We start from the raw sequence: 20,068 nt of genomic DNA, 5'->3' as shown, positions 1-20,068 counted from the left end.
TGAGTGGCATTCCATCCTGGATGAAAATCCGAGTGAGTCACACTTAAAATAGCAATGAGCTCTGATTTGCCCAGATTTACAACAAGCAAGAAAAATGACCAACATAAATCTTATGTAACTTTTCTCAATGAAAAACTTGCAGACCTTCCTAGAATAAGAACAACACTGTTTTAGAAACAACCAGAGTTTTCAGATTGTCGACTCTGATGGGTCACTTGGTAACTGCCCCGTGGCCTGGTCCAGGTTGGTACTACCTAAAGATTGTTATCTATAAGTCTCATTATAAATTTAAACAAAAATTATCTCAATAAATAATTTTAAAAAAAGAACCAGGAACACAGACATGAAACATAGTGGCAGATATCTAGATTCATTGCAGGGAGGATGAAGATTGTTCAACTTTCCTAACGTCATGAGCCTAAAACCAGTTTTCTCTGAATTGACAGGGGGGATTATGTTTTAAAAAAAAAGTTCATTGTTAGGTTGTGATATACTGTCTTAGTTTCTTTTCCTGTTACTGTGATAAAATTCCCTGACAGAAACAACTTAAAGGGGGGAAGGGTTTATTTTGACTTACAGTTCAAGGGTATAGTTGCCATGGTGGGGATATCAAGGTTGCAGGAATTTGAAATGTCTGGTAACATTGCATCCACGCTCAGGACTCAGAAGACTGTGAATCCTTGTACTTAGCTCACTTTCTCCTTTGTATAAATTTTCAGATGCCAGCCCATGGAATAGGGCTACCCACAGTGGATGGGTCTTCCCATTTTAATTAGCATAAGCAAAATAATCCTCCACACATATGCCCAGAGGAACATCTCTCAGGTGATCCTATGTCTCATCAAGTTCACCACTGAGATCAGCCATCATGATTCATCCCCTAGCCAACCTAACATCCAATCATACCACTTTAAATCACAGCCTTGTCACCAATGTCTCATGTTTATGTCACAATCAAAAATATAACCTGCCTTCAAAATCCCTATGGTCTTCTGCAAGCTAATAGTTTAAAAGTACAACATCCCCGTGTGTCTTAGTTAGAATTTCTATTGCTGTAACAAAACCCCATGACCAAAAAGCAAGTTGAGTGAATAGGTTGGGGGATGAGAAAATAAGGGAACAGGATGGTCGAGCTGAAACATGGATGGAGAGGGAGAGCAATGAAAGAGATGCCACGACAGAGGGAGACCATAGACATAGGGAGAAACTGGGTGCTAGGGCAGTTCCCAGGAATGCACACAAGGATGACCCCAGCTTAGATTGCTAGCAATAGTGGAGAGGGTGCCTGAACTGGCTTACCCCAGTAATCAGATCAGTGAATACCCTAACTGTCATCATAGAGCCTTTCTCCAGTAACTGATGGAAGCAGATGCAGAGATCCACAGCCAAATACCAGGAGTCCAGTTGAAGAGAGAGAAGAGGGATTCTATGAGCAAGGGACATCAAGATCACGATGGGGAAACCTACAGAGACAACCAAACCAAGCTAGTGAGAACTTATAAAAATTAGATCAACACTTGTGGAGTCTCCACCGGACTAGACTAGGCCCTCTGCCTAAGCGAGACAGTTGAGTAGCTTGATCTGCTCAAGGGTCCCCCTGGCAGTAGGATCAGGATCCATCCCTGGTGCATGAGCAGGCTTTTTGGAGCCTACTACCTGTGGTGGGACACCTTGAACAGCCTTGAGGCAGTGGTGAGGGCCTTCTACCTGCCTCTACCGAAGGGACTATGCTCTGCTGACTCCCCATGGGAAGCCTTACTTTCTTGTAAAAGGGAATGGGGGGTGGGGGTGGGGGAAGGCTGGAAGGGTGGGAGGAGGGAAGAGAGGGATCTATGATTGGTATGTAAAATGAATAAATTTTTTTTAAAAAAAAAAAGCAGGTTGAGGAAAGTGTTTATTTGCCTACACTTCAGCATTGCTGTTCATCCCTGAAGGAAGTCAGGACAGAAACTCAAGCAGGACAGGATCCCCAAGGCAGGAACTGATGTAGAGGTCATGGAGGAGTGCCCCATACTAGCTTGCTTCCCATGGCTTGCTCAGCCCACCTTCTTATGGAACCAAGGACCACCAGCCCAGGGATAGCAACACCCACCATGGGCTGGGCCCCACCTCCTTGGTCACTAAATGAGAAAATGTCTTACAGCTGAATCTCATGAAGGCATTTCCTCAACTGAGACTCCTTCCTCTGGTGACACAAAAACGGACAGGACAACCTGTTATCTGAGACTCAGGCAATCTCTTAACTGTGAGCTTCTATCAAAAAAAAAAATACAATTTACGTTGTATTTTAATCCAGTCACACAAAATAAATAGTCCCATTCCAAACTGGAGGAATCTGGGTACATGGAGCAATAACTAGATCAAGCCAAGTCCAAAGTCCTGCAGACAAAATTCAAAACCTTGAAGCTACATGTTCAGCAACCGGATTACATCTGATCACATCTCATAATGTAATCATCTAGGCTGAAATTGACCTGGATGCCCCACTCCACTCTGCCATCTGCCTGCCACCCATACAACCCCTACTTAACCCTTAAAGCTTCCTTCAGTGCACATCCAGGGTTCTGGCATCTCCAATGTGCTGGGGTTTCAATTGCTGCCTAGGCTTCACCTTCACAGCTTCAAAAAATAGCCTTTGTGGGCCTCTTATGAGGAACTCTGACCTTGTCACATATTGCTTGGTCTCTGATGCTCTTAAAACGATGGCTAAGGATTCCATGAGTCTATCAGTGATCTGTCATTCATGCCTACAAATCCAACCCACATGAACAACACTGCTGAATTTGATTGCCAGCTCCAAATGCAGATTCGTTTCCTTGGACCACAACTTTATCATCTACATGCTAACCCTGGGACACATTTCCCTAGACAGTTTCTTTAAAGAGAACAGATCCCCTTTGGTTTGTGCTTTCTTTCTTCAAATAAATTTGTATTTTCACAAGGTGGAGCCTCTGATGGGTGGAACTTAGCCCTCAGGTAGCTGTTCATTGAATTATCAAAAAGCCAGCAGGAAATCTCTCCAAATGCTTTTTTCAGATTTTTAACTGGACTATAATTCTAAAAGAAAGTGAGTGGCTCAAAATGTTACTATGTATATGTGTTTACTATAATGTATTCCTTCATGTGATAACTATCTAATAATAAAGTTTCCAAATTCTATTTTTAGCAATTTATCAAAACCAGTTACATTTAGCATATACAATACACATTTATCAAAATATAATATATTTAACACAAGCAATTTTAAAATAGCCTAAATCTTAGAAATTAACCTCGCTGATCACCCTATTTTCCTTCATTCTGCCATCCAAAAATAATTTAAGCCATGTTTCTTCAATACTTTTCATCATTAATGCCGTAATAAATCTTATGCAGTAAGTATAATAAAGATCTATTGAGCATCTTAAAACATTTCTTAATTTCCATCTTATATACCTTTGGAAAACTGTACGTGTCTCAGCCAAGGATTGCATTTGGCAATTAAATAAAAACATCTAATTGAAATTGCAGCTAATAAAAACATTTTAGTTTTATCTGGAGCCAATTAAGAAGACCAACTTCACATAGCAATGTTTACTAATCCTAAACTCTATGTAAAATATTGCATTTTCAAACAATATTTTTTAGCTTTTATGGATTCGTGGAAATAGAGAAAAATTGAGATGCAAATTTGTTGGGGAGAAATTGGCTACCATGCTGTCTGAAAAGATTTGGAGACTACACTGGAATTTTCTTATTCTACAATAAAACAGAAGTTTTGAGACATAAAATTACAAATCAAGGAAAATAGAAAATATGGCAGGGAAAGGATGCATATAAAGAAAATAATGTTCTGTCAATATGAAAAGAGGTGACTTTTATTAAAATGGATTGAAATCAAGTATTTTAAATGGAACTCAAAAATAGTATAAGTATAAGGAAAGACAGTACTTCTAAAGGTGTGTTATTCTATCTGTATTCCTTGGATAACACACACACAAAGAGACTATGTGCAAAATATAGATTTTAAAAAGTACACTTTCTGAGAGTAGGATATCCTAACTTTTTCAAGTTTTGCTTAGTGAACCAGGGCAAAATAATACCTAATTACATAATAACAGAACAGGAAACAGGAAAGATTTAAAAATAAAATGAAAATGGTAGTTTGTAACTTTTTCATTTCTAAAATAATATTATTTTTTGAGATGATAACATAATCACACAATTTTCTCCTCCTTCCAGACCCTTCCATGTACTCCTTGCTCTCTTTCAAAATTCATGACCTCTTTTATTATAATAATTGGTATGTATGTATTGCTAAATACATCAATACAACATACTTAGTCCATATAATATTATGTGTATGTATATATTTTGAGGGCTGACATTGGTGTTGCATATCCAATTTGGGTGCTCTTCTCTGGAAAAGACTCTTTTGTTCTCAGCTCTCACTAGTTGCCTGCAGATCTGTATCTGGGGGTAGTGGTCTGTGACATTTCCCCCTTCCGTGTTAGCATGTCTAAAGTATCATCGTTGTTCACGTCATGTTTACATAATTCCATTTTACTGACAGCGTCACTGTGATAGAGATGTGATAATGCCTATCAAAGAGGGAAAACCCAAAGACCGAGGCACAGAGGCTACTGTCTAGAACTCTGAATGAAATCTTGCCATTAAGCCATCAACAGCGCGTAGGTAAGTACAGGGTATGTTTCTGTTCTTTCTCTCTTGTCTGTAGAGAAAGGGTTTCTGTTTCTGTAGAAGAGATGATAAATTGTTGAAGTTACTAACCATAAAAAATGTTTTCATTCAAAGATGTTTTTTAGACATCAATGAGCACAGTTTCCTCATTTAGGGAAGGCAGTGAATGTAATGTAGATATTCCCAAAAGAGGTAGTTATTGTTATTTTTAAAGTTGGATGAAGCTAAAATAATGACTCTCTTTTTAGAAAATAAGTTTCATTTCTAATTTCTGATTATTATAATCTTTTATAAGCTGAGACTTTTGAAATTTTTCACAGCCAAATCTTTTCTTTAGTAAGGTTTACACAATACATTGGTCTCTATCAAGTCTTCCAATGCTTTTCAAATGTCCTCTTGTTCTAAAAAGGCCTGTTGTGCCAATTTTATAAATTTGCTTTGATCCCTGGGTCATACAGCTTATACTTGGCCTCAAAATTATTGAGTTCTTAATCCTCAAGTATGCCCTTGAATGGTAACTCTTGGACAGTATAGTCAGCTGATAAATGTGGAATCATCAAACACCTTCAAAGTAAGAACTGAAACTTTGAAATACTAGCAGAAACTCTAGGATCTCAGTGTAGGTAATGGCTTCTGACCAAGATTCCAATAGCTCAGGAAATAAGGACAAAAAATAACCAGTGATCCTGAATCAAATTAAAAGGCACAGGAAACAACTAACAGGATGAATAAAGAAACTATAAAATGTGAGAAAACTCTTCATAGCTATTCATCTGGCAATGGACTAGTAACAGAATAAGTAATTAAAGAACAAGTAATCTGATCAATGAATGGCCAAATGATCTAAATAGACACATTTTGAAAGGTAAATGACCAGTAAGTATGTGAAAAAATGTTCTACAACTTCATCTATCAGAGAAATGCAGATCAGGATACATTGAGATTCCATCTCTCCATAATCAGAATGACTATCATAATGAAAAAAAATGTTAGCAATGAGTGGGAGAATGGAACTCTCTGTACAGAGGATATTTAAAAGACTGAAAATGGGCTAAAGAGATAGCTCAGTTGTTGGGAGAACTGACTGCTCTTTCAGAAGACCCAGGTTCAGTTCACACATAGCAACTCACCATGGTCTGTAATTCCAGTTCCAGGAGATCCTACACCCTCACACAGCCATACATGCAGGAAAATACCAAGCATATAAAATAAAAATCAATACATCATTTTAAAAACTGAACATAGAACTTCCATATAATCCAACCATACCACTCATATACCCAAAGGAGTCAACAGAAACACCTGCTTAACCAAAGTATTGTGTAAACCTTACTAAAGAAAAGATTAACCATGCTCATAGTATCACTAGTCACAGTCCCAAGTAGTACAACCAACTTAGAGCCTACCCTCAGACAAACAGATAAAGAAAATATAGACTAAATCCACAGCGGATTTTATTCGACAATAAATAAGAATGAAGCTATCTCCAATTACTAACCACCTTCAAATGAAAACTTAGTTTTCTCCAAAGGAGTATCACTGGGGAAACAAAATATTCTTAAGTTAGGCTGCATTCCCAGCAGCTGATGGCCAACAGAAAACAAACTCAACAGCTTCTTTGGAGTTTCCTGTCTCATAACGTCATGTCAGGGATTGTTTGTTTTTATTTTATTTCATATATATACCCTCTTTTTAACCCTACAGTTAGTTCCCTTGTGTATATATTATGACTTCCAATTTATTGTTTTTATGAGATTCCTGAGTGTGCAAATGAGAGGATCTCTGTTTCCTGTGCCTTCTCTTGGGCCCTTTTCTGTGTGTTTGTTTTGTCCTATTCTGATGTGTTAGTTTTTGTTTTATCTTATTATATTTCATCATATATTATTTTAGTTTATCATGATCCCTTAGAAGCCTGTTTGTTTTCTAATGAGAGTCAGAAAAGGAGTAGATCCAGATGGGAGAGGGTGTGGGGAGGAACTGGGAGGAGTAGAGGGAGGGGGGAACTGTAATCAGGATATATTATTTGAGAAAAAATACAAAAGGGGAAAACTACAAAGCTTTCAAAGCTGTAGGAAGTTTAGAAAAATAAAATAAGAAAACAAAACTCCAGTGTGTATCTTCTATTGTTTCTCCTTATTCTCAGTATTGAATTCCCAATAAGCAAATTCTAAAAGCAATACATCCCAACAATCATTATTTATATAGTTAATCTAAATCTCATTCAAATTTTTATAAATCCAATCTACATAATGCATGTTATTAACTTGTACTGCAGGTTAATGACTATTATTTTCATTCCTGATGTCATTTAAGGAAACAGGAAATCAAATTTAAAAGTTCATGTAAAGATTTACATAGATACAAGATAATGAATGCTAATAAAGAGAGTGAACAAAATTAAGTATAAACTTTTGCCAAGAACTGTGAATTTCTCACATTCTACCCTGTCTTAAAACCTGGCAAGTTAGGCTGGCAGTTTTACAGACATTGATCCAAGCCATTTAAAACAGGCAGCAGGAACCTTGATGTAATGGCATTCTCCTTGCCCTCTGCAACTCACAGGACCAACAGTGAGTAAGGTTATGTTTACTGTGTGTTACATGCAGTAGATTCACTTATATCTAAAAAGTTTATGCAGGGCCAGGAAGATGGCACAGTGAATGAAGAAGCCAGAGCTATAGCCAGTTGCTACAGTCATAGCAACTATCTGCCATGCCACGATCCAACTGCAAGAAGAAAGGCAGAAGAGACTGTTCCAACGTAGGCCAGAGTATGAGTCTTAGCCACAGAAACAAGAGGGACTCTGCCTCAAACAAGGTAAAAGATCAAAAATTGACTCCAAAAGAAGTTGGTTGACCTTCCTCTGTATGTAGCATGTATGTGCCTGAACACACAATTCCTGATGTCATTTAAGGAAACAGGAAATCAAATTTAAAAGTTCATGTAAAGATAGATACAAGATAATGAATGCTAATAAAGAGAGTGAACAAAATTAAGTATAAACTTTTGCCAAGAACTGTGAATTTCTCACATTCTACCCTGTCTTAAAACACACACACACACACACACACACACACACACACACACACACACCACTCAAATTTTATCACTCTCAGAATGCAATGTTAGCATAGGCAGTAAACAAACTTATTTCAACCTTACCCTACACAAACACATCATCTTTATTATACTAGACTAAAGGCAAATCTATCCATTGTGCCCAAGAAGTCATGAAATGCACCGACACCACTCACCAAGCAAACTCCCTAAAACACAGCATGTAATGAAGACAGATGGTATCTCTTCTCACAACATGTCCAGAAACATGAGAAACTCATAGAAAACTGCCTCCCAACATGACATACTTGGTAATGAAGGAAACATATTGACTGTTTATATTCAGATATAGTCCAAAAATGAATCAAGCTCAGCTTTCCCAGGGAGTTTTGCATATATTCAGATCATTATTTGTAATTTATCTTCTAGTACCTGCTGATGAACTTGCACCATGGACGTGGATCTGGAAGGAGTTAGGCATAGCACAGGTAAATCTGATCCAAATACATTATTCTCAAAGAATTCATAAACAGAAAATAATAAAAAATTACATAATAATGATGCTTTAAAAAAAGATATTTTGTATGATTACTCATACAGCAATTCAGTTGTATACAAGACTCCCAGCTCGAAAGGCAACATAGGTACCTGCTGTTAGTTCATTATCATGTTGCCCTAGTAAGTGACATTTTTGATATACGTATTTTCAAATTAATGAAGTTCCTGGTTCAAATGCAATATTTCATTTTATACTTGTCTAATTTTTTTTTACTATTATTACAGAAAACCCATCAAGCTAGCTGGTGATTACCTGTCTCCAAGCCATTGCTGAGTCTACATTCTACTTCTTAGCTCATATAACCACTGAGTGTCTTGTGAAAAAGCATGGGGGAGTTTTTAAGTCAAGTTCATTCAAGAAGTAAAGAAAAATACAGGAAAAATAGTTATGACTTGAGTTCTAGTTTATTTTTTATTTCAAATATGGTGGGCTGTTTATTTCAAGTCATTCATAATATTTAACTACAGACATCTTCAATTCTATTACTCATGGTTTAATGACTATTAAACAGACAAAAATGCACACAGAACAACATAAACCATGTGAATGTGTCTACATAATGGCAGCCAGGAAACTAATACTGAATACACTATTGCCAGGTTAAACAGACAACTATAGAGATTAACTAGGAAAAACAAAATTCAACCTTTATCTTTTATTTTATTGTTTGTTTTCTGTAAAGGGGATAAAAGATCTTTGCACAAATGAGAAAAAAAAGTCTCACATATTTGCATTTTTTCTTACTTAGTTTTCATTCATAATCATAAACTTAACTCCGAAATCCAGATAGATTTGGAGGGGATTGAGGAAAATGAGGTACTCAAAAAACTTCAGTGAGACCAGATGGGGAGAAGAATGGTCTAGTGGGTAAGAGCCCACGAATCAAAAACAGTTGTCTGCAGTTGGCAATGGTGATCATCTTGTTGGTCTTGCCATTCCTGGACCCAAGATGCTCCCTGGCTTCCACATGTTCATACCTTCTTTCACCTTCCTGAAGACCACATGTTTGCCATCCGGCTGCTCAGTCTTGGCGGTGCAGATAAAAAACTGGGAACCATTGAATTTGGTCCCACATTTGCCATGGACAAATATGCTTGCAGGACCCGTATGCTTCAAGATGAAGTTCTCATCCTCAAATTTCTCCCTGAAAATGTACCTGCCACCAGTGCCATGATGGCTTATGAAGTCACCACCCTGGCACATGAATCCTGAAACAATTCTGTGAAAGGAGGAACCCTATTCAAACCCTTCCTCTCCAGTACTCAGAGCATGTGTTTTCTGCTGTCTTTGGAACTCTGTCTGCAAACAGCTTGAAGAAGATGTAGCGAAGGGCTCACCAACGGCTGTAAGGTTGATGGAGTTGACCATGGCTGTAGCAAGTGGCAACAGGGAACAGTGGTGTCTGCAAAGACAATATTTGTATTTTCTATGGATAGTTTGTGTCTGAAAATATGTAAACATGGGCTGGAGAGATGGCTCAGAGGTTAAGAGCACTGACTGCTCTTCCAGAGGTCCTGAGTTCAATTCCCAGCAACCACATGGTGGCTCACAACCATCTGTAATGAGATCTAGTGCCCTCTTCTGGCCTGCAGGCATACATGCAGACAAAACACTGCATACATAATAAACAAATAAAAAAATATGTAAACATGTATGTATTTTAGTATCATTTCAACCTTAAATCATTTTCAGTTAGAATATTCAGTAGAATATTCAAAAATATTCTACCCAGTGAGACTATATTATGCTACATTAGAAAAGTTATTTTCAAATTCTACTATTCTAACTTGATATTAATATACTATAATTTTTATGATATGACTTATTATATAGTTTATTCTTGCAATTCTTCCTCAAGATAAAATGTCTTATCAGGAAAAACTCATAGGTTTTTCCAAAATATTTTAGTTGTACTATACAGGACATTCCAATATCAGCCTCTTAACTATTTTAAGCTAAACAAAATGGGTACATTTGGTTGCTTTTTGTTGTTGCTGTTGTTAAGTGTATTACCTAATAATTTATTTCATTAATAATAATCTTTATTTTTAAGAATTTTATATTTATATACTAGGAAATAGGATCATATCCATCTGCAATTTTCTTGATTCCCCAAATAATACTCCCCAACAGTTTCTACTTGCAACTTCAGATCTTTTTTTTAAAACTCACCACATCCATATGTGTTGCCAATATGTGCATTGATTCAGGGATACCCCCTGGAGCACTGCAAACCTACCAGTGACCACTTCCACAACAAGGAATGATTTTCCTTTGCACGTGTCACCCACCATTAGTTTCTGAGTTAGCAGTAAGTCCTGGAGAGCACCTCTTTCACATATGCTGGGAATTTGGCTGGCTATATTGTTCACATATCACAAAGGTAACCAAAGCAATCAGAAAACTAGAAAGGAGCCTTGGAGAAGGGATAGGGTAACACATGAAGAGCAGATAGTAGATTGTGGGTAAGACAAAAGTAAGGAGGTGGAATGCTAGGGGTGGGAATCATTAAACAAGGAGGGGCCCAGAAGTACAGGGGAATTCTGGGAGAAGGAAGGAGGGCTAACTCAAAAGAAGGATTGTGGAAAGCTATATGACAGCCTACTAGCCCAGAAGTCAGTTAAATATATATTGGAGGTATAATAGAATACATGTGATAGGAAAGAAGAGATGGGAATACTGGAGTAAGAGGACTAAGAGGAAAAGGATGGGTGCAGGAGAGAAGGCAATGGGGAGATGGGTTGACCAAAACCATGGCTATATGTAAAATGTTTAATCAAACTCACTATTTAGTAAGCTCATTTCAAATTATAACTCTTTACAAAAGAGTTTATGTATAATCACCCTGCCCTGCATGAGTGTGCAATGACACTCTCAGAATACATGGATTATCAAGTTAAAATTAAGTGTAAGGCATTGGATGCTATGGTGAGGGAAGACTCCAAAATTAAGTTACAATTTCTTAGAGTACCATGAATAATTCCAGAGATGAGCTTTTTACAATATTAATTTAATATTTAAGAATACTCCTAAACAAAACTGTGCTCAAATTTACTTGTATATGGACAATCTCCAGTGGCCACATGAGATGCAACAAAAAAGTGATAAACAGTATAATTACTTAATGGTTCTCAGTTCACTTTTTAAGATTGACAGATGTGCTTCCAAGAGTTACCTTTTCTCAACATTTCTGTTTCTTTTTTAAATTTGCCTTTGAATCAGTGACTTTCTTGTGCCTTTGAATCTGTTGAGAAAAACAATTAAATATGCTCATTTACTTTCCTAGAAGCCTTATATAAATCATTCTGTCTAAAACAGATTTTACTTTTAAAAAATCCCACAAAAGACATTAAAATTTAATCTCTTTTAATTATTATTTTTAGATTACAATACGGTTACATTTCTTCCTTTCTTTTTCTTCCTCCAAACCCTCCCATACACACCTCCCACTCTCTTTCAAATTCGTGGTCTCTTTTTTCATTAATTGTTATTGCATATGTGTGGACTTAGTACCATAAACAATACTTACAATAAAAATTTCAGATAGTTTGATAGAGTAAATCATAATTAAAAGAGAAACTCAAGCCAGACACAGTAGCACAAGCCTGTAATTCTAGCATTGGAAAAATGAGGCAGGTGGAGCTGAAGCGCAAAGTCAGCCCAGGTTTTATTAGAAAGAAAAGAAAAGGAGAAAGGGGAGATGAAAATAAGAAAAAAAATAGAGAGTGTCAAAGGGGATTTAAAAATATATAAGAATTGATTTAGCTTAAAATAATTATGCTAATTGCTTAGATAATCAGATGAATTAAAAGACATGACACACACAGAATTCAACAAATAAATATTGGATACTGTCATCTTAATGGTAATATGTTTAGATACTCAAGTGTGAACAAGTTCTGCAGATAGATGTAGGACTATTAAACCATTTTATTTGGCCAGGATTTTGATGTTATACATTATTGCATAGAACAATAAGAGAACATGAACAAAAGTACAAGCACTCAAACCACACTCAGCCATATTCAAATCCAAAACTAAACTAGGCAGCAGGATGAGTTCAATTCCTAATTTTGTAGCTTGGCCAGAGACCTGAGTGTTCTTCCAGGTACAATGACTTCAATGCTTGTTTAATTTATTCATCTAATTAATTAAAGTATTAGTGATACCCCTTTGTGCACAAGTGAAAAATCATCACTTATATTGAGTAAAACATTCTGAGATATTTTAAGAACCCTACTCTTCTCAAAGGGAAACATTGTTCTTGTTTTCGTGACATCTTATTTTGTTCTCTGATTTCTCAATTGTTTTTTGTGTTTCTTTTTTAACCCAGCTTGCCAGGGAAGTAGCTTTTTCTATTGCTAAGGTGCCCACATCTCATCCTGACTATCAATCAGAGTTCAGAATGAAAGACAAATGGACATCCATTTGAACCTTAGTGTGAAACAAGTGATGTTGGAGTGAATGGAAACTGCCTGGCAATATCCTGCAGCTCTTACCATAGGTGAGTGAATAGGAAACACAACAATGTTATTACTGAAGCTAAGAACTTTGTCAAAGGCCAGACATGTTTTATTTTGTTAGTGAAAGAGAAAAATATTCTATTTACTGTTATTATGCACAATCATAATACAGTGGTTCAAGAGTTCACTGGTGAGCGAGAGAATAAAATATGAGTGCACAGGAAGAGTTTCCTCGCTCTACAAGACATAGGCTTAGGTACTTGTACAGGAAAGTATATTTCCTCAAGCATAGCAATTGGATTAACTCATGTTTTTTTTATTGAGTTTTTTATTTTGAATGGAATGCTTTATCATCTGGTTCCTTCAGCCTTTTATAATAGAACCTTCCTGTTTCCCCGCTGGATTTCAGCATAGGTGATAGTGTTAACTTAAATGTATTTAAATTGACTGTCAAAACATGACTTGGTAAAAATCCATTAAAATAATCTCCCAAATGCCCTGATGCATTAAACATTTTAAGGTACACCCATATTGCAGGAAGGGAATGTGTTTATCTCCATTTTATGAATAGTCTTCAATGGGGAAAAAAAAGAAGCCCAGAAATTGACAGCTGGTCCAGACAGAATTTCCAGAGACTGAGTGTATGCTTGCACAGAGCTTTTGTTCTGTTTGTATGGATAATAATATGGTCCCTTAATTAGTTTTGGAAGGCATCTATTGTAGACTGAATGTTATCTGGCAACACTCAAAAGATGCAAGTTTACAATTTATTTTTCTCTTTGGTTGAATATTCCTTAAGAAGTGAATTTTAAATATTAGAAACAACTATTTTCTTCATAAAACAGTAAAATACTGTAACAATAAAATACCTTTTGCCATTCTATTTAATTAAAAGCTAGCTTTTGAAGACTCAAGTGCATATAACTTAGAAAAAATATGAAATAGCTAATATACAAATTAAAAAGTACCAACAAAAGCAAGATATCAAAGATCTACTCATAGCATAAGTTTATATAATGAACCCTCTAAAATGCCTATTTACATATTATGAATTACTCTCTTCATCATTGTGGATGTTTTCATACAATATAATTCCCATATCTAATATCCAGTAAAAAAGAAAGTGTTCTTGAAATAATTTTTGACAATCACTAGCTTTATTAGTTATTTAACAGCACTAACAAATTATTTTTTCTGTCCTTTGTATCTTTTTGGCACCAATAATCCCCACCTGTATAAAGGCACAAAACTTACTGTTCGTATTACACAAAATGTTTTTTAATATTTATATAGCATTCATTGTATTCATGGCAGTCCTTTATGAGATTCAGTACTTACAAAGGTTAATAGGGACTCTGTCATCAATGAGCCTAGGGTACTTAGCCATTAAAGTAAGTACCTATGTGGGAGTCATTTCACAAAAATGAAAATCATTGATAGTTACAGTCCAGGGGGTAGGAAATTTTTACTTGGGAATGATTAAACCTTGTGTTGAACAGAATTTATAAAACAGGTGGAGAGCATTTGGGTTCACTGTCTTACACAAAGGGGAGCAAGTGGCGGGGGTGCAACAAGTCCAGGAAGTTGAATAGTGAGATGTATCTGGAAATGGAACAGAGTAGTAGCAGTTGAAAAACCACATCACGGAAAAGCCTTAAGTGCTTGTATAAAGCATGGGATCTGTATTCAGTGAAGGAAAAATCATGACTTTTAAGAAAGAACTTGTAATCGATAGTTTAGTGAATGAAAGTACACTTTGAGAGGGAAAACAGCCATAAAAGAAATTCATTGTTTATAAGTCACTTTTTCCTTAGGTAAACTTCTTAAAATGTGTGAATTGCATGATTATCAGCGACATGAACAAGCTGATGGAAGTACATTTAGATGCAGAAATGTGTACGAATAGTATCAGCATACAATGAGTTCTGGAAGCAAAAACATACGCAGCACCCAAAACACGTAGTGATTGCAGAAGATGATTGCAAATTTTAAATATAACGCTAGCAATTTTCCATGCGGAAAAAAAAATTAGTGAAGTGAAATATAAGCGAACAATTATCTGTAGGCAGAGTGGCACTCATCTCTCCAATTACAAGTTATAGCATGTGTTGTTCCGAAGCATGTATATTCATATCTCAGGTGCGTAGGCTCTGAAATTTCAGGTGCATCTCTGAGTAGAGGCATTGTGTTCTACACTGCTTTCGTGGTCAATGACTATAGCTAGTTTCATGCTTTTTAATGAGGTAAATTATCCACAAACTTTACATGAATAAAATTTCTGTAATTTCAAGAACATCAAAAATTCTACTCCAAACTCTTCAAGACTTGCATCATTGACTGATATAATTACTTAGTTTTGTCTGCTTACTGAAAAGTAGTTGCTACCTGAGAAGTGTGATAATAGCTAATTTTGCTCACTACACTTTAAAAATTATAGACTGTTAGAGAAAAATATAGGAATTTTCAAGTAATGTGGTTCACTAAAGGCCTCCTATGGGAGGTAAGTCCCACAAATTATTTGAGAAAGAGGGTTCTGTGATGAAATAAATTAGGGGACTACCCTGTATAATATTTTCTTTCAAGTGGCTTTGGTTAATTTTAAATGTCAAATTTCCACAATTTAGAGTTACCTAGGAAAAAGGTCTTGAGTAAACATCTTTTTCAGGTTGATCTGTGAAATTACCTTGTCTATTTGAAATTACCTTGATTGCTGATTGCTGTAGGAAGATCCATGACATTGTGGACAGCAGCATTCCCTAGGTAGGTATTAGGGAGTTCTACTTATATAGGACTAGATTGGACAGAAGAAAAATAGATGAAGCATGGGTATACTTGTTTCTCTCTGTCTTTAGCAGAGATAGGTGATCTTCAAGTTCCAGTATTGACTTCTCTACTATCGTGTACTATAACTGTGGAAGTGCAAGCTGACATAGCCCTTTCTTGCCCTGAATCACTGCTGGTCAGGGTGTTTTATGACCACAACAATAAATGAAACTAGAACAGATGGAACATATGCATTGCTGCTGTATAAGGCCTAGAGAAGGCAACTAGAAAACATCATACCTTCATTTCCTTTAAACCCCAATTTTTAAGTTATGTATAAAGAATGTCCTTCAATTTACATAATTAATGCTGAAACATTTCAATCCAGACATGCCTTGTAGTCTATAATATAGAGAAATAAAGCCACTTGAGATGGTAAGTGTCAGGATTTGCATTCTGACAGTTCGTCATTACCTCTGTTGTTTGGATAATTATATTGATTCTGAAACATTGGTTTCTTTGTCCTTTAAAATACTGTACTTAATATATGTGATCATGGACATGTTATAAGGGTTAAATGTAAAGTGGTTTCCAACTAAGTATTCATATGGTCACTCAATGGCATTAAGTATGACTTAAAGATGAGACAAGTAAATATAGACCTAAGACGTGAATTGAAACTAACTGGTGTTTGATAGTTACATATAGTAGGAGGACTCTGAAGGCCATTTTTGCTTTCTCTGAATTATATGCTGCCTAATTCTAGCAGATATCTGTCTTTTTAATTAGCTTTGCATACCCTCTCTCCTTCACAGAGCTCTCTTCTACACTCTCTTGTTCCTGCTCTTCACTCTCCATTCCTCATTTCTCCATTCTAAAAACCTGGTGATCTTCAGATGGTGTGGCAGGACATGAACACCTCATGCCTTCGGCGTGCACACTTTCAGAATCCTCTCTCTCTAATTATGTCACACCCAGCTGTAAATGACTCTTGTCCTGGCCAAGATTCTGTCCCTGCTTTAAGGTAGTACACCAACTTCTAATAGCTTAGAGAGCAACGGAATGCCAAAGACACAGTAAGGGATTTGAAAGACACTGGTCTGTTAAGAACAAATTTCATTTAAAAATGCCAGGCTCCACATGTTAGGAGAAATGTGTAAGAAAAAATTCAGATAGATTTATAAATTGCACTTACTAGCCTTTTATGGACTGCCTTTTAATCTGATCACTTGTTAGGATTGCCAACTGGGTCTACTCTTTCATGGTAGTACACGGAAGTTTTGTGAAACCAGGTTGATTGTCTTTTATATGGGCTATGAAATAAATGTTAATATATTAAACATGGCTGTTTTAACTAGTCTTTATAGTTTCCCAGTCTCCATACCAATTCAAGATAATTATTCATAACCTCATTAAATCTTAATGGATAAAACTGCTACTATCCCCACCCCCTTTAAACTACTAGAACATTTTGTTCATTCTATATGAAAACTTTCCTTTGCTGTATAAAAAGTGATTTTTATACCTGTGGTCTTTAGATAATTTAGTTCTTGTTAATTTTTGATAAAATTATGTCACTTGGATTTTTCAGACATGTCTCACCTCTAAGGCTTTATGGAAATATTCTCAGCAGGTTCTAGAGTTAGATTGGCTGTACATGGACATGTGCCAAACCATCAGAAGGAATTAGAGCCAGCTTCGGCTTCTGACTTCTCAGGGGGAACCACAAAGAGAGCAGCCACCTCCTTCAAGCCCTTACAGCTCCCTGGGATATTTTGATTATTGCCTTCTGCAGTATAAGACAGCTCCTCTCAGTGTGAAGCCTAGACTTCTGCACCAGATCTGAGTCCCAGGCCTGAAATTTCAAAGACAGAAATACCTTCTCCCAGAATTCAGTATCCTGCCATCCTTTTAAGAGAAGACAACAAATTCTAGTAGCCAACGAGGTCTCTGGGGCTACTCAGAAGGACAAGATGACCCTGTTTGGGGGAAGCCTCTTCAGGGACAGTGTAGGCAGAGAGTCCCTGCAAGCTTATCTGACAGATTTTCTTGAGTGGGAGGTACATCTAAGAAGCCCCAGAAAGGGCTGTGGTCTTCTGTTGGAAGGCATAATGACTGCAATCTTGATTCCAATTCCATCAAAGCTAAAGCAACCCTTTACACCTAGGGCTTCTCCATACACCAAGCTGTGAGAGCACTCCTTTGAGACATCAAGAGTGAACCTGTGACCACAAGCTGGTGCAGGAACATTTTCTGTCTTCTTCCCAAGCTACTTCTGTCAGATGTCCAAGGAGAGGGTCAGATTTACAATTGCAAGGCAGAATTTATTTCAAATGTATGTATTCCATATATGTTGCTTATTTCCAATCCCCATATTATCCAGAAAGTTGAACATTGCTAATATTTATTGACCTTCAGTGTCTCTTCTCATTTATGAAATTCTGTTTGAGTATCTGTTTCTTTCATGTTGTGATGTTTATCTTTTTGGCTTTTAGACATCATGTCTGTACTGGAACTACTATTCTTCTCTTTCTATACTGCAAATATCTTCCAGTAAGTGACATTTTTGTTGTTTTGCTATCATTTGTTTATAGCATTAACTTCATACAGAATTATTTAATGTGGTAAAATTTGCTAGCCTCTACCTTATATATTAAGAAATGTGATTTTAAAAGAGATATCTTCTCAAAACCACTGTGTCTCAAACCTGTTACTTAAAGGCTCATTCTTTTCCCTATGATTTTGCTGTGTCTTACTCAGTTTAGACTATGATTGGCTCATTTAGCCTACTCCATTTTTAAGACATTTAAAATTTATTCTTTGGAAGTTTCACACACACACACACACACACACACACACACACAAAAAAAAAAAAAAGTATTTTGATCAAACTACCCTCACTGTCCATTTACCTCTTCCAAAACCATCCACCAATGCCTCTCCCTCTCAGTTTCATGTTGTCTTGTCCAATTAGTGCTGCCCATATGTGCAAGGGCAACCTACTAAAAAGCGAATCCCTGAGGAAAGCTGACACTCCCTCGGCAACCATCAGCTACCAACAAGCTCCTACTCTAGGAGTGAGGTCTCATGAGAGACCCACCAACCCGTGGTGGGGTGCTGACTGGCTGATCGTGTGTAAGTTTGTGCAGGGCACCACAGCTGCTGTGGGTTCATGAGTGCCACGACCATGTACTGTCCAGAGACACTGTCTCAAAGCAACCCCCCAATTCCTGGTTCATACAGTCTTTCTTGTCTCTCTTCAATAGGGGAAGGGGTTGTGATACAGATGCCTCATTTGTGGCTGAGCACTCCACAGTCATTTGGTCAGTTGTGAGTCCCTTTATTAACCACCCAGCAAGAAGAAGCTTCTCTGATTCTGCCTTTCTTTCACTAGACTTTTAAATTCACTATCGCTTTTGAATGTTTATTTGTATAAGGTAAAACGAGGCTGATTTACTCATGACTTGTGCAGTTTGAACTCACAGATTTTATTGCTACAAATATTGTTCCAGACTTCTCTTCTCTAATCCTAGGATCCACATTTGTGTTAGGTTTGCCATAATGGAGAAAAAAAATCTTTCAGAAACAAGTCACAAAGCAAATACACACACACACACACACACACACACACACACACACACACAAACACACACACACACACACATATATATATATATATATATATATATATATATATATATATATATCCACAAACCACTAGGTCATTGTGGGAATTTTCCCTGATGATTTGTATGAAAAGCATTGCAAACATAACATCAGCCATAGACAGACAGACAGACTGACGGAGGGTTCAATTGGTATAGACTATGTACATCGAACATTTTCTATAAATGTGAATATTCTAATATTTTAAGAGATCAAAAGCTAGGGAATAAATGAGTTAGATAAGAAACACAAAAGACTTTTCACTTACTATAGAAACAGGCATCTACCTTCTTCATACAAAAGATTGATATTATCTCTAAGGCATATCCAGAAATAGTACACAGTCAGCACAGGATGTTTTTCCTCAGCAAAACAGGTGGGTGCTGGTGTATCCAATATTAACTTGAACCCAAAGCTGCTTAATTACAGACTATAAAAATGGTCTCTGAAAAATGTAGTCTTGCTATTTCTTTTTTTTTTTTTTTTTTTTTTTTTTTGGTTTTTTGAGACAGGGTTTCTCTGTGTAGCTTTGCGCCTCTCCTGGAACTCACTTGGTAGCCCAGGCTGGCCTCGAACTCACAGAGATCCACCTGGCTCTGCCTCCCGAGTGCTGGGATTAAAGGCGTGCGCCACCACCGCCCGGCCGTCTTGCTATTTCTTACTCACCAAAATATCTAGGAATAAGAACAGTCATCTCACAAACCATGGTGGAAAAACACTTCTTTAATTAACAAGTAGAAAAAAAATCAACAAAAGCTGATTTAACACAAAGGTCCTCTTAGAGTAAGACACAAGCTGGTTTCACATACAAGCAAATAATACGGCTATGTGAGGATGTTGTCAGCATGTCTCTGTGTCTTGTTTCTGTATCAGTTCCTAT

The 20,068-nt window shown here is 36.7% G+C and overlaps 1 pseudogene; it reads right to left on the bottom strand.

The window, feature by feature from the left end:
• Window positions 1–9,116: 9,116 nt before the first annotated feature.
• LOC131913725 (peptidyl-prolyl cis-trans isomerase A-like) lies at window positions 9,117–9,664 on the bottom strand (annotated as a pseudogene).
• Window positions 9,665–20,068: the final 10,404 nt, after the last annotated feature.

This window comes from Peromyscus eremicus, chromosome 6 (assembly GCF_949786415.1).
Source record: "Peromyscus eremicus chromosome 6, PerEre_H2_v1, whole genome shotgun sequence".
NCBI classification, from domain to species: Eukaryota; Metazoa; Chordata; class Mammalia; order Rodentia; family Cricetidae; genus Peromyscus; species Peromyscus eremicus.
The sequence above is the reverse complement of the archived record's forward strand: the minus strand, read 5'-3'. Positions and strand labels throughout refer to the sequence as shown.